Raw genomic sequence first — 23,781 nt, 5'->3', positions numbered from 1 at the left:
TAGAGGTTTTAATTTGGGAAAACAAAAAAGGATAAGCTAACAAATACACCTGAAGTTATCCGTTACTCCAGAAGTCTCTTCAAAGTGAATTAGTGTTTACAGTGGCCTTGCAGTGCTATACCCCTAAATATTTTTCACATTTTGTCACATTAAATCCACAAATAACATGTCAAATATAACAACTTATTTGATGGAGCAGATTTTTTTGTTTTCTTTAAAATAAAAATCTGAACGTTTTTTTTTTTTGTTGTTTTTTTTTTTTGCATTACCTGGAAATGAGTTTTGCATTTCTTGACCAAGAATTAGCAAATACATTTTGTATGCAGTCATGAATCTCAATTTAATATTTCATATGTGAGCCTCAGTGAAAACGTGCTTCAATGGTCTTAACTCTTTGGTGCAAAAAACTGATTGAAAATCTGTTTATTCACTGCATGTTTGTCTGTTTGTGTAAAGTTGAGATGGAACCGCTCATGAAAACGGTCCTTTATTAACTATTCAGACTATCAACACAGAAAAGACACAATCAAAACTTGACAGATGATTTTATTACCCCATGAAAATAACTTATAAATAGTCCAAATAGGTCAGCTGTATTTTTTTCTACGGTTCCATCTTACGAGATGGGAAGCCCAAGGTTGGCCTGCTTTGTTTTTGCATTTTGCACATGGGTTTGTGGTGCGTTTCTATCCTAAAGAAAAATATATGAAACTTCAGATATCTCACAAACGAGTTATTCCTTCCAATGTGCGACACAATTAAATTAAGAGTAGGAGGGAACATTCCTCCATGTTCATCCACTATCCTGTCCTACATCCACAAAATCTTCAATTCATTTGGAGAACTGGTTTAGTGATGAAGCTCAGATCTTCACAAAAAATAGAAAAGAAAAGCCTTTTTCACCAGAAACGACTTGGGAAAAAAAACTATGTGCAGGTTAGAGCTCCGATTAGTTTATAGTAGAGTACTTGGTGTGTCAAACAGAATCACAAGGTCACCCCAAAGATGAAAGACCCTCACCTTCTACTCGGAGGACTCAATCAAAGCAGGCTGCTAATTAGCCGGCCATTTTAGACCTTCTCTTTTGAAGTTTTGCTAAGAGACACTTCGGTCAGGATGGCAGGAATCTTGCCCTGTGACCTTTTGGCCTCCATCCAGCGTCCCCAACTTCTAGACCACTCGGTTTCCTCTTTGTTTATCCAGCCAGAACTATAATTAGAGAAGGGAAAGTCCATTGTTGCATCTTGACAATCCCTCGCCCCCGGGCCCAAACACAGCTGGGTGCTCTGCGATTGGCACCGGCACGATAGCCAGGCCAGACGGGGAAGTGTTTACCCCCCGCCAGTCTGCTTACTCTGCCCGGCCAGCCAGGCCACAATGCCCAGGCCTATTCTGGAGCCTGTGCCCTCCATCACACTCACCCTGTACAGTCTGGTCCTGTGATCTGCAACCCCCGCCCTGCCCAACTGGCCCCTGACTGAACCCACTTTGCTGCCACTTTGCTGTCCATGGTGTTGCTATACATTTATTTCTGCTCAACATGCATTACTCAGAGTTGCAATGAAATGTGCAAAAAATACTGTTAATTATGAAAATATAAAGTAAGAGGGATAATTTAACATCCGTGGAAGTAACACTATTTAGCTGATTTATGTACACTTTGTACACTTCTGTAGGTTTTGGGGTGAAGAAGCATTCTTCATATGAAGTATTGTTTTTCTTTCCTTTATTTGATTATTTAGTGAATCAGGAGTTTTCCGCTGCTTTCACTGAGACCGAGACGCTCCAACATCTAAAATATTTACAGTTGAGGAAGACATGGAAACGAGGTCGGTCACACCACCCTCTGAAGTCTGGTTGCAAACCAAACTAAAGTGCTGCTGTGTCATATATATGTACACAGTTTTTTCCCGTTCTTCCTGTGTGGTTCCTGTGAGAGCTCCAGGACTGTTAAACCTCTGACCTCAGTGTGCCACAGCAGCAGCTCCTCCCCTCAGAGCAGGAAAAATAGCTACGAGAAATCGGTTCCAACTGCAGCAAAGTCTTTTTCAGGTGTTTCTCATGTGGTTTGATAAAAAAATAATAATTTTTGTTAGACCCCCAAAAAGTGTATGTGTTTTATTTAGGATTTTAGAATTACACTGCATAACTGTTAATCTGAAGAAACGGTTTGTGTGGTACACAGCATTTCTCTGAACATTTTAAAAATGTAGCACGTGTGCTACAAGCCACTGGATCAGGAAGGCTAAACACAAATAACTTGAATGCAAGTCTTTTGGAGTAAATGTCTACCTGCTTTCATATCTAGAGACATAACTTTATTCTCTTTTATTGGATCATCAGTCAGTTTGATGTCCACAGTGTGTCTGGTAAAACTTGAAATTGGATGTTCCCAAAGACTCATTTGGATTCTGGTTTGAACTTTGGCTAGGTCATTCTAGCTCGTGGATGAGCTTTGATATCACTGTAGTTTTAACGGCCCCAGCTTCAGGTCTGATGTCTGACTAGTTTTGCTCTGTATCAGATGCTGTAAGGTGAAATGAAGGCCTGCTGTCCTCCAGTCCCCAGCTTATGTCATGGTATCTATGTGCAAGGCACTGGGCTCCAAGTTACTTTTCAATCTGTGTTTGAATGCGGAAGAAGTTGCAGAAGAATCTAAGGTTAGTTTATGCACCATTTTATCATATAGAAGCTAAACGTACATTTTGGACTCTGACTATTTCTGAATGTGTGCCGTGTCCCTGCATTGCTTTTGGCAAACTGCAGTCTTGACTTCTCATGGCTTTCTTTCACCAGCTCTCTTCTTCTCGCCACTCCTCTATGGAGACCAGATTTCTGAATTATGTGACGAATAACTGTCTTGTTCACAGTTTCTCCTACTTGAGTTAAAGATCTCTGCAGCTCCTCCAGAGTTATGAGTCTTTTTGTAGTTTCTCTGATTAGGAATCTCCTTCCTGAAGACAACTGTGGTTGCACTGGGTTTAATTTAGAGATTTTGGAGTAAAGTGGGCCTAATGCATTCCCCATTGTTTAGTTGTTTTGGGAGTAATTTTAGGTAAAAGTAAGACTGAAAAACTTATCAAGATATGGATTTTTATCTCAATCAGTATCAATAATAATTATAATTTTTTTGTTTGTTTTGAATGTCTGAATATTGCTGAACTGGTAACATAATCTTTCCCATTTTGTACAGTTTTCTCTTAAAGTATTGTACTCAATTTCTCCCTTCACTACACTCTGCCATTTTTTTATATTTAAGCAGTTTTAAGGCAAAGTAGCAAAACACAAAACTGAGTTAGTTGATGCCACCCACCTAGCTTAGCTAGCTAAAGCCAGTTCTACATCCCCCAGAGTGCTGTGCGGTTCTGGATCAGAGTTCATGGAATTATTGAACAATCAGATGAAATTTCTACTAATATTGATCACATGCCTATCATGATATATATTATTGATTTGTTGCCCTGCCTTAATTGAAAGGTAGTAAAACCACTTTTCTGTCCATTTCAGTAATGCACTTTGGTCCATCACAGAAAATATATTAAAATTTGTGGTTGCATGGAGAAAAAAAAAACAGGGTAAAAGTTCAAGGCATGTGATTATTTTTGAAAGAGTCTGTCTTGCCAGAGCTCCACTGCATAACAAAGAGCCCTGGTGTTGCATGTTAACTCGCTTCAGCTGCAGCTTATCAAGTCCTTGCCTCCTCCGGGCCGTTTGTAGATGTTGTAAATCATGCTCACACCTCTGCATGCATGTATCCGTTCTCCAGTTGGACTATTTATTGCATTCGGTAACGTGTTCTTAGTAGTCATTTCCTTCCTGCTGCTTGACTTTCTCAGAACTGACCTTCGTCCCGGCTCTGTGCGCTCGCCTTGCACACATACTCTGCAGTCTTTGGCAGCTCCTCTGGAACATAAAGTCATGCCACTGGCTTTCGGACCGGTCGGGGGGTCTTTGACGCCGTGCCAGTCCCATAGCTCCTCTTTCAAGGACCGCGGTGTAAGTCCAGCAGGCCAAACCGGGCCCCTCTGTCTTTCATCCTGCCGGAGGCCCTCTTAACATGGAGACGACGAGAAGAAAGAGATTGTGTATTGGAAATTAAAAAGAAAAATATGACCCATCCTCCCACAGAGTTATGCAGCTTGCGGCTGGCATTACATGTAAAACTCTGTGGTATGTGATTGTTGTGTGGCCTTGTCCTGCCCTTAACCAGTTTGTCTCAAAGTTGTGATCATTTCCACTAAACTCCAGCCAAAGACAACAGTCACAGCTGGCCTCTGTCCGGCCGCTAAAAAAGCATTTAAGAATAGCTGGGGCAACGAGAAAAGTTCAGAACTCTTTATTGACATCCTCCCAGAAATAAACCTCACTGCTTTAAAGTTCTTTTGCCAGAGGCACACTACCATAAAAAGTGCATCCTGTGTGGGAAGCTCCATCTTTGACACAGACACAAATATGATCCTAAAACCACAGTTGCCATGGAACAATGCGAGTGAGTGAGCGAACGAGCGTGTCTTTTCCTACGAAGCTGGCACTGCGGGACAGCGGGCCAGAGCAAACAGCTGCTGCATCTTAGTGCTAAGTGGCTTTTGGACTCTTAACTGTGTCTGGCATGTCGGCTTTAGCTGCCAGAGTGCGCATGAATGTTTGCAAAGCAGCGGGAGAGAGGGGGAAGACCAGGGTGCAGAAGGCACACAAGAGCAGCTAGGGAAGGGGCAGACGCGTTTAGAAAGAAAAATGGCAACAGACAGATAAGTGTGATGTTACTGGCGACTGGTTTTCCAGCCTTTGGCCAGGTTGGCTGTTCTACACACTCAGGTGTGTGTTGGAGGTCGCCCCGAGGCCACGGCAGTGCCAGTAGGGTGTCATATGGCTTGTTGTAACGACGTTCCACTAAAAAGGCCTGTGCTTGACCTTGCTTTCAGTCCCAGCTACAGTAAAGAATAAATAAATAAAAATGGGAATCAGTCCAGTCAGTGAGATAATTAGCTACTTTGAATGAAAACGATGTAAATGCTCATCATCAAGTGTTGAGTGGTGTGGAAAAGACGAGCAGAAGGCTGGCCTGTCAGCTTGTTTTGCTGCAGACAGCTGAATATGACTCACCGCCTCTGTCTCATCACCATCCTTTTTTCTGTGCCTTTTTCTTCCCTCACTGGAGAAAAACTTGGTGAAGAATGGAGCCTAAAAGAAAATGAAAAAATCCATACAGCTCTTCTTTCTGCAAACTCCAGACCCTGTGTGTAAAGTACTGTGAAGCCACAGTAGTTATCGATTAACAAGAGCCTCTTTTGTTCGATACAGAAGAAGTTTGATTATGCTCCGACTTTGTGAAAGAAATCTTTTCATGGCGCATCGTATTGACGAGACAATTTTTCCCTGTGCTTGTGCAAAATTGATGGGGCTTACTTCCTTTCAGCTGGGAGCTGAAAACTGAAAATCAATATCTTTTGTTGTGTAAAACACTGTGGTTAACTCAGGCAGCTGTTCCATGAACCAGAACTGAGGCTAATTATTGGTAACGTCTCAAACCTCTCGTCTTCGTCAATTAAGCTCTGCTGGGCTCCAACACAACAAAAGTTCCCTTTCAGAAGTCTTTTTCTTTCACTCTCAGTCTTGAAAATATTTCATAAAGTTCGAAATAGAATCTTCTGCACACTCATATTATCAGGTTGAGTTCTAATAAGATGTGTGGTTTAAAATTGATAAATCGGTATCACTGTCACGTTTGTTCAATAAAAATTGAAATGACAGATGATATCTGGGTAAATTATGGGCTGAGTTTGAGTTTCACCCAAACATAAAAGACAAGAGATGCACCAATCAACTGGCCAAACAAAAATGTAACAATTTTTACTTGATAAATACTGAAAACCATATTAAATACATAAAAAAAATAGTAGCTGACATTTGGGGTTGATGAGCAAAACAGGATGTGCTTTGGACCTTTAAGAGTTTGAGAGATTAGATGAGACTTGCTTTGATGCATTAATGGAGCTAATCTGTTGAATCGGGAACTACTAACTCTGTCAGGGAATCTGCAGGACGTCGTAGTTCAGACAGGAAAGAAATCACAATCAGGAAGTTGAAGCACAAAGAATATAAAAAGAAAAAGTCTGATTGGTGTGTCTTTTTTCTCATTTTAAAACAAAAATCACTCCAGGCTCCACCTGGTTGCCGAAAAAGCTCAAACTTTCTCTCATTCAACCAAATCACATGACCCAAGTTCAAGTCCCATTAGAGTACAGGACATCTAATATGCGCAGTAAATCTTTTAAGTGGGGAAAATATGCAACAGCAAGAAAAGATGAATGCAATTTCAAGGCTTTTTATACATTTTTACAGAGACGCCAGTAGTTGTGGAGGGCGATGCAGCTTTCTTCTCAAGGATACTTTTTGTTTCCTCTGATGCTTTTAAGACTAATGGCTGTGCGTTAACACTTTGAATCCAATCAAGACGTTATTAACTGAACTTTACGACCAAATCCAGCTCAAATCCGCAGCTGCATTCTGGGCTTGCGGGGTAAAGTGCGCGCTAACAGCTTAGCCATTTCTCCCCCTGCTCTGCGCTTCAAAGCCACTGCACAAACACAGCAGCATGGAGGGAGGGATAGAAAGAGAAACTGCAAAAGAGAGGAGGAGCAGCAGGGAGAACACAGAGGGAAAAAAAGGTTAGGGAAGTAAAGAAAAAAAACTTGTGAAGCATGGAGCACTCAGGGGTTTGCCTCCCAGCTCTCCTTTCATGTTTGTGTACGCCTCAACTTGCTGATATTATCTTGGCCGCTCTTCCTGGCGGGGTGTCGGGAGAGGTTTCCACTCTGACCAGCCTGTGTTGGAGCCCTCACCTTCCTTCCTATTTCAATCCCAAATAACCCCCGCCCTTCTCCCCTCCTCTTAAATCACTGCTTCACCACGTTTCACGGCAGTTGGAGGCACCCGGGATCCCACTGCGCTTGTTTCCATGGTCACTGGGAAGCTCCTTGTGTCATGTGGCTCAAAGTGAGCCGTTCCTGGGCCGAATTACCCGCCTTTCAATGGGAGGCCAAATGACCATTATTAGACTTCACAGCTCAGGCCTCTATTTAAAGAGAGAAGAAAGGAGCCCAGGGGACCTGAGATGAGAGAGAGATTGGGGGAGAGAAAGTGGAAGGTGATGGGAGACGACAGTCGGAAATGATGGAAAAGAGGAAAGTTTGGTCGGCATCTCTGAGAAGTTGTTTTTCCCCTCTAACCGTCATGTTCCGTAATTATAATTATTCAAAAAGTCACACACCGGTTTTAGGATAAAAACGCCTCAGAGATGGTCCTGCGCTGGATCAAAAGATGAGCTTTGGAAGGAGTAAATCTCAGAAAAGACAGACATCCGCCCACACCAAACAAAGCCCCGTCTTTTCTCTCTGCAGCTCCCACTAAGCCCACACTTGTGTGGATGAGGATCTCTGCTCTCCTGGCTGTGTGAATCAGAAGGGAAGTTGTCTGAAACCCGGGCACATGGCCTGGCAGTGCAGCTGGAAACTAAGGCTTCCTGGTCCCACACAGCTAATCTGATGCACACACAAATCCTCTGGTGGAGGGTTAGCAGGGGTGAAAACTATCCTGCTCTTGCGGTTCGAACGCTCTTTTAAGTCGTGCCAGGGCGGCAAAGTTGGAAACGGTGGAGGGAAACAGACGATGTGTGTGCGGATATATGGGGGCAACATCGGAGCTGGCTGCACTTTAAGATGGTGAGGTAATGGAAGAGGAGAAATGAAACATGTAGATAGGAAGCGGACGGAGAACGGGAATGTGTCTGGCAGAGAGTGGGGATCTTACTTATTAGAGCCCAATATGACAATACAATTAAGGGAACCCGGCGGAAATGTGGGAACACATGATAAATCTTTCGTTGGGTAATTATCTGACTCCTAAGATGTATTTTGCGAGTGACAAAACTCTTGCATTTACAATTACCAGCCACTTTATGGGAAGCACTTTGCTGGAACTGCCTTACTACTTCATGGCATACATTCAACAATGTTTTATATTTTTTTTCGTTCATTTTGACATGATGGCATCAAGTTGATGAGGATTTGTTGTCTATGATTCAGATCTGATGTTCCAGTGCATCCTGCTCTGTTGGATCAATATTTCACTGTTGAGGTCATTTTAACTTTTTTACCTGGTACTCTGAGAAGGGATTGGTGCACTGTGGTCACCAAGGGGATGGAGGTCACAACCATCAGTCTGAAGTGTTGATGCAAGGCAGAATGATCCATACTTTTTATGGCGTTGACACCTGAATCTGCATTTTGAATCTAAGCTTAAGACTCCTCTCCAATAGAGGAGTTTGTAAATCCTGTTCTTGGTTGACAGAAGTGACACCTAGTAACTTTGCAGTTCAGCAATTGTTCTTTTGGGGCGCTGGGTGGAGACGGTAGACGCTACAGTCCTCATAGCTGCATATCTTAGTTTTCAGGCGTGTATTTGACCTGTTGCTTGTTTTTTTTTTATCATCTAAAAAAAGTCTGCCCATTTTCTTGATCTCTAACGTCCACAAGGAATGTTTTGTCCCAGATCTGCCACTCACTGGATATTTTCTCTTTTTCAAACCATTTCCTGAAAAACCGAGATAAGGTTGTGTGTGGTCAGCAGTTTCTGAAATACTCAGACCAGCGCATCTGCCTGGCTTTAACTCCAGCATGTCGTCTTCACCACTTCTACTGTAGATGCATAAATCCTGCTGCCATTATTGCATGATTTACTATTTCTGTTGACGGTGGCCAAACAGGAATGCCTCATGAAGCTTTCGGGGAGTCGTCCCTCTTATGTGTGCAGTTGTTGACCAATCTGTTGGACAGTTCACAAAAAATGAAACGACAACATACCAGATATCTTAAATTCATATCCAACAAAGTGTTTAGTGCAGAGTGAGACTTTGGATTCAGCAGCAGGCCCACCAGGTCATGTCTGCATGTGTGTGATTAACAATAGTCGCCACACTCTTACCAACGTTTTCAGACAAAAATAAAACATTTATTGGGTAAAATCGGAATCGTCGGGTCGGCTTTAAAGGATCAGAAAACTGTAATCGGTGCAACCCTAATGAAATGAAAATCCTTTTCCTCAGTTTTTTCATGCTGTCATCTGCTTTGTGATCAGTTAATGCTTCCACTGGAAGAATTCAAGCCTGTCATTCACCACTAAAAGCAGAAAAATAGCAGTGCGTTCTCAATTAGTGTCTGTTTCCACCTCTATAAATGCTTCTGTGCATGTTCTGGTGCGTAACATCACTTTGTTCAAGGAGGATGAGCTAAATTAACTTTGTAGTAGCCTCCTCTAACCTAGCTGTAGGCCTGAAGTGTGACTAATGCAGACGCCAGTTCTGATTTAGATGAGTTCATGAACTAAAAACGATATACCTCGCTCTGCTGCTTCGATTTTGAGCCGTCAGTGAGAAGGAAGCTGGTCCTGATCTGCCTGAGCCAGGCTGCTTCTGCCTGTGCTTATTTTCTTGTTGTTCAGCTCAAACAGTTAATGGTTTGGTTGATCTCGATGACTGGAACTCATCTGGTTGGCTTGTCCAGTGAGAATCAAAACGTAAAGTGTAAAATGAGGCTGAACTTCTCTGCTGTTCGCCCAGGCAGAGACGACAGCAGGCAGCAGCTGGACAGATGTTTGAAGAGAGCGAGGCACCAGCAGCAGAGGCAGCAGCTTCTGCCTGCAGCAGGGAGGGACACGGTTTCCTTCAGCAGCTTCTAGGTGGAGGGAGATTAGTGAGAATCGTCTGACTTCAGACGAATTAGGAGTAAAGGAAAAGTGTCAGTTTGTGGAGATGGCTTGGCTTGACTGAGATCTGTGTTTGGATTTTATTTGCATAAGAATAATCATCTCAAACTGCCACCACTGACTTTATCTTTAAGTATCTGAAAAGACTTGCCTTCAGTTAAAACTATAAAACAAGAATTACAATCTGTTACAGACATGCACATTAACTGTGGTTTTTAGAGTTCTGACCTGATTTTTCTTCTTTTTTTTTAAAACGCAATATAAATTGGTCACATTTCATTGATCGGTAACAACAATGTTTACACAAAGAGGAAAGAAAAATGTGTTGCACATACCTTGAAGTTTTGAACCAGACAGTGAAACAAAGGTGATTGTCCTTATTTTATGCATGAACTTAAACATCCCTAACTTTATCTGATTTTTACTAAGCTCAAAACAAACAGCACATTAAAGTTTGTTGACCTGTTTACATACTGAAAGAAGTGGGATTTTTTTAATTTTGTTTTTATTTACAGTAAAAACAGACATTCAGATTCTTCTGTAGTGACTTGATGGGAAAAACAGTAATTTTTCAGCTTGACTTTCTAGTCAGAGAAGAAAAATTAGCATGTTTTCGATTAGCATGTTTTCAACCATAATATGCTTCTGCAATATTCTTCCCATGCTTCTGGTTTTGTTTTCTAATTTCTATGTCTGTCATTGTTTGAAAACATTTGAAAAACTTTCTGTTTCTAGGAGAAGCTCAGCCCACAATTAGATATTATTACAAGTTCAGAAATATAAACGAATTCTGTGAATTCATATAAAGTGGTGGGTAGCAACACTCAATCAATCAATAACGAGAATTATGCTCCACAAAAACTGCTCAAGAAAACAAGGAAAAAATGCTGTTCATCTGTCAACGTCTCAGAGACTTAGGCCACTTTTCTCCAAAGAACTCCTGTTTAGTCAGTAGGAGGAGAAAAGGGCACTTAAAGAGTAGTGTTCCTGGGCCTCGCCGGAAATCATGTTTGTTTTTCCTGTGACTCACAAAAGACCAGAGACCAAAACCGGTAACAAAACAACGTGGAAGGGGACAGGGAGGAAAAGAGGAGGAAATTTAATTAGCGGTTGTCCGCTCCTCCCGGCTCGGCGTTTGTTCTCAGCAGGACGGGAATGATGGGCAGCGGGAGAGGGAAGACTGAAGGGCTTGTTGATTAGTGGCGGTCTGAGTCTGTGAATTTGCATCTGCGCTCTTATTTTTGTGTGTGAGCGATTCTGAAAGACATCGAGGCGCTCGGAGAAAGGCAGGAAATGCTTCCTGCGGTGCACAAAGCAGAAGAAAAGCTTATGGTTAGAGATGTAAACGACTCTGCGCTGCTCAGGAAGGTGGAATCAAGGGATGGAGACTCATCCATCACTTTATGTTTATCCAATCTCATGAGTTCGGAAAGAACTAACATCACGCTCCACTTCTTCCCGAAAAACGTGGGTTCTAGAAAGTAAAAGTGCTTAAAAAGAAAATCTAACTCTGAGCTTGAACAAACTTTGATATGTGTCACTTTATAAGAACTTCTGAGTTCAGTCTCCCAAGTTAAATAAATTAAGCATCAAAATGATTAAGACTGCACAGTGGATGAGATGGATGTTTTTTTTTACTGTATTCAGAGAAAACAAGGAGAAAACCTTCTCGCTGTGTGGTCATAATGCTAACCAATAATCCAACATGAAGCCCTGATTTATATTCTCTCTTTTCTCACATAATTCCTGATTAAAGCTCTGCGCCGGTTCATTTGATGTTGAAACTTGGTGAACTTTGTTCTCCAATCAGTTGTTGGGTTTCGATCTCCAAAACATTTGTTTAACTTTCACTTCAATGCAACTCAGAATGTCTTGTTTGTACACTAAACAGCAATTAGGATATATTTTATCCCCCAAAATACGATCAAGGTATATACCATAGTTTTGATTTTGCTTTAATAACAAAGCCAGCATATTTTCTTTATGTGCAGAAAATGTTGCCAATATTTATGGGATTTTTGTTTTAGGTGGAGCATGTTAGCTCATGTTGGTTTTCTCAAGCTAAATCCACCCCAACATCTAATGAGTTAAAACATTAGTATTGTTGTTTCTAAATGAATATGAACTTGTTTTATTTGCATTTTTTGAGGTCTGAAAGCACTGCATCATTATTTTCACCATTTCTCATTTTCAATTGTTCATAGAATTGAAAGAATAATGTTCATTTTACTCATTTCATAAGAGGTAAAATCAGAGAAACTGATCATTTTAAGTGGTTTCTTAATTTTTGTTCCAGAGCTGCATATGAAATTTAATACGACATAAAAAAAATGATTGCAGTTTTGCTAAATAGTATTGAAAAGAACAAAAGTTTTATACTGGCTGAAGAAGCTTATAGACTGTACTGACAGTTTAATAACTTTTATATTTTTTCTCAATCACAATTTGTTTTTTAAGATTTTTTTGGTATTTATCTGTGATATTTTAATGTTGAAGCCCCACGGTTTTATCTCTATCCATGTAATTTATAAATCAAAATGTACTTTTGTTGAAAAAGGTGAGATAAACTCCAGTAAAGTTGCTTATTCACTTTTCTTCCAACTTTCTGGTTCTTTTATTCCTCATCAGCTTCTTATTTAAACTGATAATTTATAATTATATTTTATTTCAATTTAGCAATCAGGCTATAATAGAAAACTGATCTATGTAGGATTTTTCTAGTAGCTGCAGCGGCGCTCATTAATTTCTTCTTTTTTTAAAATTCCTAATATACAATGTTTATTCTAGTGATTATAGCTGCCATAGCAATAATCTGAGAAAAACTTTCTTCTATAAGGACATGTGACAGGAAGTTATGCTTGGCAAACATTTGATCTGCTGATGTAATTATAATTAGTAGTGGCAATCACATGCTGAGAATTACCCACTGCACATTGCCCTATATACTCTGTAGAGATTCAGCATGTGATGATCTTTTAATGGACTTTTTTTCTAAGTAACATCTAAGACTTGCAAAGACTTCTGATTAGATTAGAAACAATTCATTTATAGTAGAATATAGTATAATAAAATTACCCAGTTTAGACAACTTTCTGTTCAAATTGGACACGTTTTGGAAAATCTGGCAGAGCAGCTTCATTTCTGTCACCTCAGTGTTATTTCAAGACTTAATATTGCTCATAAGTTTCACTGTAACACAAGTACCAAACACATGTCTTATGATGAGAGAAGGCACCTCTCAGTACACCTCTCTCCCTCCCTGAACTCTTTAATGGGGCCGGCTGGTTGCCAAGTTACACTGGCAGGCCTCCTGAGAGGTGCCTCCACGCACACATGCATGCACGCCTGTGCAAAAACACATTTTGATCGCACAGTTCACTTGTATAATTGATGTTACGCAATGTTGGGAGAATAGCCACCCTATATTGTGCGCTGAGGCAGATGCAGAACAGGAGCGAGGTTGTTGTTTAAGTTCTTAGCTGAGCTTTGAAGAAAGCCTGAACTGGAAATGGAGACAAACAAAATGTGTAGTGAGTGATTTCTCTTTTTTTTTTTTTCTTTTTTTTTTAGCTTTAACAATTTGTGGATTTGGAGAAGTGGAGAAGCGTCCAGAATTGAACCTCTGATGAAAACCGATTCCAAAAAGTCTTCATGTGGTTTTGTGTTTGTTGCTCAGCTCCTCCCTGCGTTTGGGGATTTAAACCACCCATGAGAACGGGTTCTCCCTCCTGACTGGTATCACTGCAGGACAGACTGGCTTTACTTTTTGTAGCAGTGTGTGCATACTGGTTGGTACAGACAGGAGTGAATCATTGCAGTCTTGGCTGGATTGGTTTCTCTGCATGGTTACGTTTCAGATCTGTCGCTCCACGTCTCTTTGGGAATAAGTCAATTTTTACCACAGAGAAACTTTTTAACCTGTGGCTTATATGCCTGTAACTCAAAATATTACATAAACTTCAACACTTTATATGAAAGTATTGATTTCTGTACAAAAACTCTGCAGCTTTTTCTGTTTGTTCACTTTTTATATTATAGTAGGTGTTTTTTGTTTAAACTTTTTTTTTTTTTTTTTACCCAAACAAATTTAATTTAACATCGCTAACTGCCTTTACCATGACTACTAAATGTTCCAGTGCATGTCACATCTGATCATCAAAATGTATCAGACATTAATCTGTCTTTCAGATCAACAGTTCTTATTTTTCATATTCTTGCTCAGATACTTTCTTATCTTCTGAAAAGACCTGTGAAGAGACTGTTGCAGTAAACGACTTGACGAAAGATAAACACATGGATGAGTTTCTTAAATATATTTTTAGGGAAGTTCTTCTTCAGGTGATAGAAGGCTGACTTTGTGATTATCTTTATGTGTCTCTGAATGTTCAGGTCTGAGTCCATCGCTACACCCAGATTTCAGACCTGATCTCTGGTTTCTATCTGTAAGAACTGGAGCTATGTGCCAATCTTGATCGTTCTTCTTTAGGTCCGAAGATAATAACTTCAGAAATTCAGAAACCTTGGCACACCCACGCAATAATTTGTTCTAACCATCTGTTTGGTGTTTGGATTGGTTCAGAGTCATCTGGTGACATAGCAATGTAGAACCGTGTATCATCTGCGTAATCTTACTTTTAAAACAACCTTTGACACTTTCCTTACTTAGCAACTTGCGTCAGTGAATGTACATTGTTTAAAAAGTAAATCCTTTTCTCATATTGAAATGATTTTGCGTAAAAGTCGAGCTAACTACATCTAATGGTTCTAGTTTTGCATTTGGACTTTTGTGGTTCAATTGTGCTTCTGGAAACCAACACCAAAGTCAAGCTGGCAGCTTAGGGTACATGTTTGCTCAGAGTTGGCTTGCTAGGGATCAGATTGCTACTTTAGTGAAAAGTTTTCTGAATGCTGGAAAAAATGTAGCTAAAACACTGACTACTTATGCTCAAGCATTTCTTCAAAATTATATTAGAACCATCATCAGAGAGAAAAGTTCCTCAAATAACAGACAAAATAGAAGAAAATATGGACTCAGTGTTCTTGGTGGATATTCAGTCATTTGTTTTAGTTTATATGGGGGGAAAGTGAGTGAATTTTGCCTGGGTTTCTGAATGATTATGTGCCATATTTACGAGACGAGCCCATTAACTCCTGACTTGTGGGGACATTTTACTTTTAGTCCTATTGCGTCAACATTTTATTGGTCTCTGGGAATGAAAGCCGGAGTCTTGCAGCCAATTTTAGGTCAGTCATTCCCACTTAGAAGCAGCAGTGACCAGTTCACCGTTCACTTTCTCTCCCTGCCTCCTGTGTGCATGTTTGATATTAGAATGGTGGTCACAGGGTTACCACAGTGGTTCAAACCATCTTTGTTTTCCTCATATTCAGGAAACCTTCAGTTTGTATGCAGTGTTTAAGAGGAGAGGTGTTGAGTAGTGATGGGTCCAGCAACACCGACGCGCCGGCGCATGCGTCAAGCCCATAGACCAGGGGTGCCCAAAGTCGGTCCTCGAGGGCCGGCATACTGCATGTTTTAGTTCTCTCCCTGGTTTTACACACCTGCATCAAATGATGGCTCATTAGTGGCCTAAGAGGAACATAGACTTGCTGAGGAGGTTGTTACAACCACCAGGGAGAGAACTAAAACATGCAGGATGCCGGCCCTCGAGGACCGACTTTGGGCACCCCTGCCATAGACCAACACCTGTGTCGGTGCGCGTATTGGTTTCAGCAAGTCACGTGACCAATACAGGAACTGTTTCGAAATGACACTGGATGCCAAACTATGTTTATAAGGAAGCGAATCTGTCAAAAGCATTTGCCAAACAAATTCTTGATCTTTTACATTGTCATCTATGGAGCAGCTTCAAAGGAAATGTTTCCGCAGTGTGGGACCATTTTGATCTTATATTGGAAAATAAATGTGTTTTCATTTAGTCGTTTCATCCGGTTCTTGTCAAATTCAGCTGAAACTGACTTTTAGTTTACTTTTATATTATGTTCTGCAGGTTAAGTGTCGCATATGTTTAACTAAACTGTCTTATTTAAATAAATCCACTTTTTAAATGCTGAGGCATTATGAGGCCAAGCATGAGAATGAAGTCCCAGATACACCTAGATAAACTCAGATATGCAGCCATTCTACAAATTACTCAGTTGCTTTTGATAAATTATTTCATATACAGTGAACCCTCGCTGTAACGCGGTTCACTTTTCACGGTATCGCTGCTGCTTCGCAAATTTTTTTGTGCAGTTTTTTTTTTCCCCAGTGTTCTTCGTCCTGATTGACCATATGATTGGTAAAAACAGTTTCCGCGCTACCTGAGTGCCAGTAACGTTACGGTGTTTAATACAGATTGGCCATTCAGGAGATGGAAACTGAAACTTTCAATGTCTGCTGGGAAAAAAAAAAAACGAAACAGCTGTGGCCAGAGGCAGCGCAAAACCCGACCGGAGGCTCGTTTGATGAGATCCGTCGCTCTGCCGTAGATACAGCTGTGAATCTGGCGGTGCAGGTTGGAGGAGACGCTTTAATGACATGACTGCGGATCACATTAATAAGGCCCGATTGATGCACACGCACATCCGCTGACCTGAAAACAGGTTTTGTTCTTTGGTTTCAATGTAGAGTATTTATTTATGCTGTGTAGTATAAATATATACGTAGTATATATTTATAATAAATATGTAGTAAAAACTAAAGGGTAACTACTTCTCGGATTTCGCCTCACGGGTTATTTTCGGAACGCAACCGAAAAACAAGGGTTCGCTGTAAATGTAGAGTTTACTTAATTTTTTTTCTACAGCAGAAGTTTTGTCAAAAAAGCGTAACAGGTTCAATTTCAAAAAGTTGTAAAAACTTTTTTTTAATAAAAATGTGTTGGAAAAAAACAGTCCATGCATCCTCATTCCAAACACATTCACTTAAATTTTCACTTTATGGTACATGTTCACATTCTTTACTGACTGTATATCAAATATATTTTAAATGTAACTGAAGATGTGACATAATACAACATATAATATTCAATAAAATACAAAGACTTAAATCCTATTGTATAGACTAGGTCATGAAATCACTACTTTGCCTGTAGGAATTTTTAATGTCCAGCAGATGTCAGTATTGAGTGACACAGTATCGACACAGTATCAATACAGTGTTGCTATGAGTCGAAACGCCTCATTTACCCATCACTAGTGTTGAGGAGACACGCTCACCGGTAGGCCACAGGAGAGGATTTTTAAGAAGAAAAGATGCATCAGACTCTCCAAGAGATTACTTTAAAATATCTCAAGTGAAGGAACGACAGCATTAATATTAAACGGGGAAAAAAAAAGAGTTCAAAAGTTTGAGACTATGCAAGAATTGTCAAAACCTACAGTCAGACGTAGGAGTCACCCAGCTTTCACTCCTGTAAGATTCCACATTTCCAAGATATTTCTCATCATCTGATTAAAAATGGATTCATAAAAAGTCATTACTAGCAGGTTTGATTCAAAGGTTATTTGCCTTCACAAAAACGGCTGCAGCGAACGCAGGAACGGGAAAGTCCTTCACTTTGCAGCTTGCAAGTGAGCAGATCCAGCAGAACAAGTATCAAACCTGTTGATTAAATGATCCGCAGCCAATATAAATTATTAAAAAACAACATGCTATGACACATCAACATTATGTGCTAACATCAAACAGTAAGAAACGGAGTGATTAATGTCGTCTGACTGGATGTTGGACAACTGATGACTTCATGAGGGAGCATAAAAAACAAAAGTCAGCAGCTCTCATTTTTGCTTTCTCGTTTGAAAAGCAGGATTTTTATTTTAGCTGAATGAAAATAATGCCTTGGCACACTCGCCTGCTGCGACATGGATAGAGGGGGAAAAGGAGGAGGAGAGACCACATATGAGAAAATCCATGGGAGAAAAGTATGCCTTTATCTTTTAATAAACCGTAAAGCCAGGAGGCAACATGAAATTACGGCATAATAGCAGTGGAGAGTCTTCTGAAGACTTAATTGCCTTAATTATAGCAGTGCAGAGAGAGGGAAGGGAACGCATGGAGAGGAGGAGGAAAAAAAGAAAAGAGCAGATGAAAAGAAAGCAGGGAAGACGGAGGGAGTAATGTGATAAAGGAACAAGCATGTCGGCCATGCTTTGCAGGTGTATCTGTGTGTGTTTGTCTGGATTTCAGCAAGTCTCTTGTTCATGTGTTCATAACTAAATACATTATTTTGCAGGTGTGTGAAATCCGAGAAGCCTTTGTCCGTGTGAGTGATGGATAGGGTGCAAGGCTGAGAAAAGTCTCTCTCTAGACGAGCGAAAACGTCTCTCCCTCAGATCTTACAAGCTGGCGGGCTTACTTAGGGATGCTAAACATAGCTTTCATTTTTCTCTGTGTCTAGACTGGGCTCTTAGTACTTTCTGCTGTGGTTTTTCTGCTCGCTCTGGGAAGATCATTCCCTAATTCTCATGCCTTCGGGCCAGTGGGCAGTTTGCTAAGCCGGCAGTGTTTTGAAGTGCCTGAGAAGCCCCCACCCCTCCACACCGCCTCTTCAGGTCACACAGATTAGTTTGAGAGTTCACCTTCTACTAAAGACCAAAGATGATGTTTTATCTCTTTTTTTTTTTTTTGTAACTTTCTATCCAAATTTATGTCGATTTGTCACAAACATGTTATTGTTTGAAAATGTCCACTTTGGGCTGAACAAACCTCTCCCTGATATCACACAAAGCAAATAAAAGATGTAAAAACATAAAAATGCAGAAAGAGCTTCGATATTTTCCCTTAAAGCTGAGAGGGTGGTGACTGCTGTGTTTTTTGTGTGCTGCCCACATATCTCTATGAAGACCTGCTATTGAAAATGTATTTCTACATCATATTCCTCATGGCTTTAAACATAATTCAAACAGAAAACTCATGCACTCATCTTGTAAACTGTATCCGTTTCCTGCTGGGACTCAGCAGAGGTCTGATGCAAGCAGGGAGTAAGAGTTTGTGGGTGCAGAATAGATGAAGGAAAAAGTCACAGCTTAATGCAGTCACACCTGACCGCTGCAGTTTTAAGTATATCTGAGCACATTTTGTCTCAGCGTTTCATGAGTTAGGATTTGTGGCAACACTCGAGTTTAAACAATCATCCAGTGTTTATAGCAGCTTGACTTTTTCAGATTCATGGAGGTCTCTGGCGCCAATCTCCATGAAAATACAGAAATGACTGCATTTTTTTATAACAGTTTAACGTCATTAGAATGACATTGGAGTTAAACGTCAGGTTGCAAATGCTCTACAGTTACATTTCCAGATCACTACATGACACATCGTCATGATGATCTATGCATGTTTAAACACTTTGTTTTGTAAAAATGTTGATACGTGATTAGGATAATAATTTGACTATGAAATTGTTTCAGAATAATTAGTGAGTATGAATGTGTTCAGTTTTAGTGGTGTGAAAGAAATTGGCACAACACTCGGATATATTAATTCCCATCAATGATATTTTTGATTTTTGATGGGGAAACTTCTTGTTTTTGTGTTTAGTATCACTGGCAACCAGCAGTGGTTTCCATGACATCTGGATTATTACAAGATTACAGGTATGCAAGGATTTCAGCACCAGGCTGCACATACAGGTGATGGTAAATTACAACTGTGCATCAGGTGAGCAGCGCAGACTGCAATAGTTCATCAGCAGGTGGCGCTGTAGATGACTTTACAAGTTTGTCATCAAATTATCACATTTTGCTAAATGCAGATGAGATGAAAGATCTTGAGGCTAAATCCAAATGAAGTGTTAATGTAAAAAAAGAAAATAGGAAAAATGCACATTTTTGTTATTTTTGAAAAGTGGAGTTCACTCAAAAAATGAAAAGAATTAAAAACAACTCTATTTAACACTAAAATGTGCAAATAAAGCATTACGTGACGTTGTGGTATGCAACTGAACTAGATTGTTGAAACGCCAAATATTTCCTTTTTTTTGTCTTGTAAATTTGCAGCTGTTTGGAGTCATTGTCTCATTGATTATCAGTTGTTGGACAGACAACCTCACATTTCATCTGAAACAAAGAGTTTGTGGTTGACTCAATGATTCCAAGGTCCTGTTTTTGCAAAACAAGCCCAAATAATCACTCACTTCAGTTCAGTTTGCTTAAATATCACCAATCATATCAAGATTTAAAAAAAACTAACAAAAAAATCAATTCAGTTCAGTCATGCACACTTTGCAAGTGATCCTAGTTATCAAACAATCCAGTCAAGATTGGTTTATTATTCAAAAAAGTTCAAAAATGTTTTGATGTAAAGAAACTTAGTAGATTGACTTGCAGCATCATCCCTCCACCACCGTGTTTGACATTTGGCAAAAATGTTTACCACCAGATATGCTGTATTTGGCTTTCACCAAACATGTCATACATCATGACAAAATATGAGCTTTCCTAATGTAAGCTTATATTTTTACGAAGGAGAACAAGTTGTTCTGCCCTCAACCTTTTTCCACCTATAAATACTCTTCCTCTCAGTAGACTGATGGGTCTAAATAGATTGGAAATCACCACATGAACAATTGTTCCTCACCAACATGTATGCTCTAAAACGGCAAACTGGCTGAGAACCGCTTTTATGGAGTTCACAAATAATGACGATCATCTCATGAAGTACATTAGCAGCTCCTGGCTGCTACTTTCAGACTCAACTCATCTGGAAGTAGCAAGGTTGCACTTTCAATCTCAGCTTTTTCATTTCAGCTTCCTCGTGATATTAGGAAAATGTGTGATATGCGATAATGAATGAATTTCTGTTGGTTCTTTGCGCTAAATAATAAAATACCTGACAGTGTTGATGTCTTTCTGAACCACAGACTCCTGGAAAAATATTTAATTCATTATTTTTATCTAAACAACTCAGTTTTGCTGATAAAGTGACATGTGGTTGCATCTACTGTTTTGGTAGATAAACAAATTCTTGAAAATTATCAAGCAGTGTTTCAGCTGTTTTGCAGTTTTATGGAAGTTTGTGGTGCATAGAAGCTGAATTAATTCATGCTAATTGGCTAACGTTTGTCGCAGTCCAAGCAGGTCTCTCCAATTTTTATAATGTATTTATATTGCTATCATTTTACATTTGCAACACATAATGTACAGCTCTGTTTCTGTGTGTTTTATTGCCAATATCCGTGTTTTTATTTAACAATGACTGTAAGGAAAAAACAAACTTTGCTAAAAAGTTGCAGGAGGAGTCCCTTGTTTTCAGAACTGAATCTGTAAATCTGAGTATTACTGCAAAATTCTTCACTTTATGAAACTTTCATCTATCTTGTCTCAGTGTCGTCTTCAAGGAGAAGCACTTGGTCATTTTAATGACCGTACTTCCAAAACATAAAAAATAAAAAATCCCCATTTGGTCTCAATAAAAAGCGTATGAATAAAGGCTTGCATTTCCTAAGTGATTCTTCTTTTTTAAAAGTTTTCCACAGAAGACTGAATGCCATCTCAAATTGCCTGAGCATTATCTCCTTACACAAGAACGCTGCCACTTGAAACTCTATAGCTGGTTTGAGGCTGTGAGGTAAACGGCATTTGTTCATTGAAGCGTTTGGGTTTTTAGCAATCTTTTAGCAGCGTTCATCCTTCCTGTGTTGTCCGAGGTTGTAGTTTTGTGTCGTGTGTTTGAAGGAGGAGAGGTTTGCCTGTGGGTGCATTTTTGTTGTCGTCAGGCAAGTCCCTGCACTGCAGCGCAGGCCTGCCCGAGTGGAGATTCTTCAGGAGGGAGATCTCTTTCTTCTCAAAGCGTCTTACCAAGAGCTATTAATTATTAACTGCGAGAGCTAACATCAAAGCAGCAGACTTGTGCTGAATTAAATGTGCAGTATGGAGAGAGGGGGGGGGGGGGCAGCATCGGTGTGGAGCTGAGAGAAAACTGGGTGAGAAGGAAAAAGCCGAGCTGAGATTCCGCTCTTCCTTCTTTTGAACTTTCCGAATACAAAAATGGATGAAAGCATGAAAAGAGTGATGTTAGTTTATGTGGAGGAGCGAAGGAACAGGAGGCTCGTATTTATGGCGTGTCGCTGATTTTACCGCTGGGAGAGATGGAATCGGCCTGCTGGGTTAATTGGCCTTTAATGAGATCTGAAAAACTGATTCATAAACATCTTCTCTGTGGATTAAACCAAGGGGAAATCTAATTGAGTCAGAGGGTCGTGATGTGTTTACATTCAAAATTAAATCAACAGATAATGATAAATATGCGTCTCAATATCAGAGACCTTCTGTTGGTTTGGTTATGTAACTTTTCTATTCAGCCCAATTGTTTTTGATGAGCAGATTATATCATAATTTACTTATAGATGATATAAAATGATGATAAACTAATAAAAAACTAGTTGATTAAATATATTTTCAACGTAAACATTGCGGATGTTTGACAACATTGTCACAAAATGTGATCTTGGATTCAGCTTTGAATTTTTATTTTATTTTTTTCCCTAAGGAGTCTTTGCCAGTTTAAACAGGTGAAAAAGTCAAATGGATCAGTCTGAAGCATGACAGGTTTCAAATTCTGTCTTTCTTTTTTCATGTCACGCCAAGTTCAGGTTAAATGCAGAACGGTTACAGGAGACAATGTGGCTCACGGCTTAATTTGTTTTTAGGTACAAACCAGAGCTCTGAGTGTTTTGTGTGTTAGTCATAGTAAGGAAATGCTCTAAGACACTTCACAGCTCTGCATAATCACAAAGTTCTCTACTATAAAAACAGGCAGGAAAATAAAAACATGAAGGACGAAACAGAAAAGCATTAAAAAGCATATATGGCATAGAAATATCATACAGTCAAAAACAAACTAAAACCTTGTCTATATAAATTAGTTTTCATGTGTTTCTGAAAAGAATCAACACAACCAAAAGTGTAAAGACAGAAGCAGCACAATCCATGTGAATTGTGCTGGTCTAAAGTCTTAAGATGTGTTCTTGAACCATTAACACCCGTAGACCAGAAGACCTCAGAGGACGAGAAGAGGTCAGAGATGCAGGCTGCATCAGACCATCAGCAAAAGTCACTTTACATATGATCAAGTCTTTGATGATTCAAAAGATGCAAAGTTCATCAAATGTTTCGAAATATCAGATGATGTTCAAGTTGGCGAGGAACCTGAAACCTCTGATGTTCAATGTCTTAAGACTTTACCTTGCATCCCAACTCCATTCTGTTTGAAGTATGATGGATAACTCTTGACCTCTCCAAAGGTCAGCAACTGTAACCACATTTTCTTGTAGTAAACTGACTAGATTACAACATTTTGCTCGTCAAAGTATGAAACGTCCACAAAACGGGCACAAGTTGTCCCAAGGTCGGGACACGACGTTGACTTTTCGTTGACAAAAAATTCACATGTATGAAATGACAAAGTGGTGAAATGATCACCTAAAAGCTGAGTCTTGCCTAGATTGGAAACAACCATTAGAGATGCATAACTGAGGCCTTTGAGATAACCGACTTGAAAAGGAGATCGTATCTTCTCTTCGTGGGGTAAAAGAATGAGCGCCCGATGAATAACAATACAATCTTTCAGAATTCCTTTGTTCTTAAACATCACTGAAGTTTCTTTTTGCTTTAATTCCTTGAACCTGTTCCTCTCTGGGACAAATTGTCCAGAAACTTGCTCCGCATCACATTTCTGAAAACGTCACCTCAGGAATCAACGTCACGCTCTGTGAAAGCCTCACCCACACATACCGCCACGCGCCCCCCTTTTCAGCTGGCCTGCAGCTTGGCGTGGAGACACTCTCCAGCCAGGCGGCAGCAGAGTCGCGGCGCTGCGCCTTGTCACTTTGATCCTCACCCCCTCCTCTTCCCGCCAGTTATTAAGAGTGCTGGCAGGAACCCAAGGGCACTTGATAATACCAGGATATGATCCTAGCTGCGCTCCTTTAGATCTTGTAGAGCAGACATCAAAACGTTGTCTAAATAGGGCAGTACGAATCAAGAGGGTTGAGGAAGGATGGTTGGGGAAGGCAGGAGTTA

At 40.0% G+C, this 23,781-nt stretch overlaps 1 protein-coding gene across 2 annotated transcripts in view; it reads left to right on the top strand.

The window, feature by feature from the left end:
* znrf3 (zinc and ring finger 3) overlaps positions 1-23,781 on the top strand; it is a 79,335-nt gene that overhangs the window by 43,229 nt on the left and 12,325 nt on the right. The window lies entirely within an intron of this gene.

This window comes from Poecilia reticulata, linkage group LG9 (assembly GCF_000633615.1).
Source record: "Poecilia reticulata strain Guanapo linkage group LG9, Guppy_female_1.0+MT, whole genome shotgun sequence".
Classification (NCBI taxonomy): Eukaryota; Metazoa; Chordata; class Actinopteri; order Cyprinodontiformes; family Poeciliidae; genus Poecilia; species Poecilia reticulata.
This window is presented reverse-complemented; position numbering and strand designations above follow the sequence as displayed.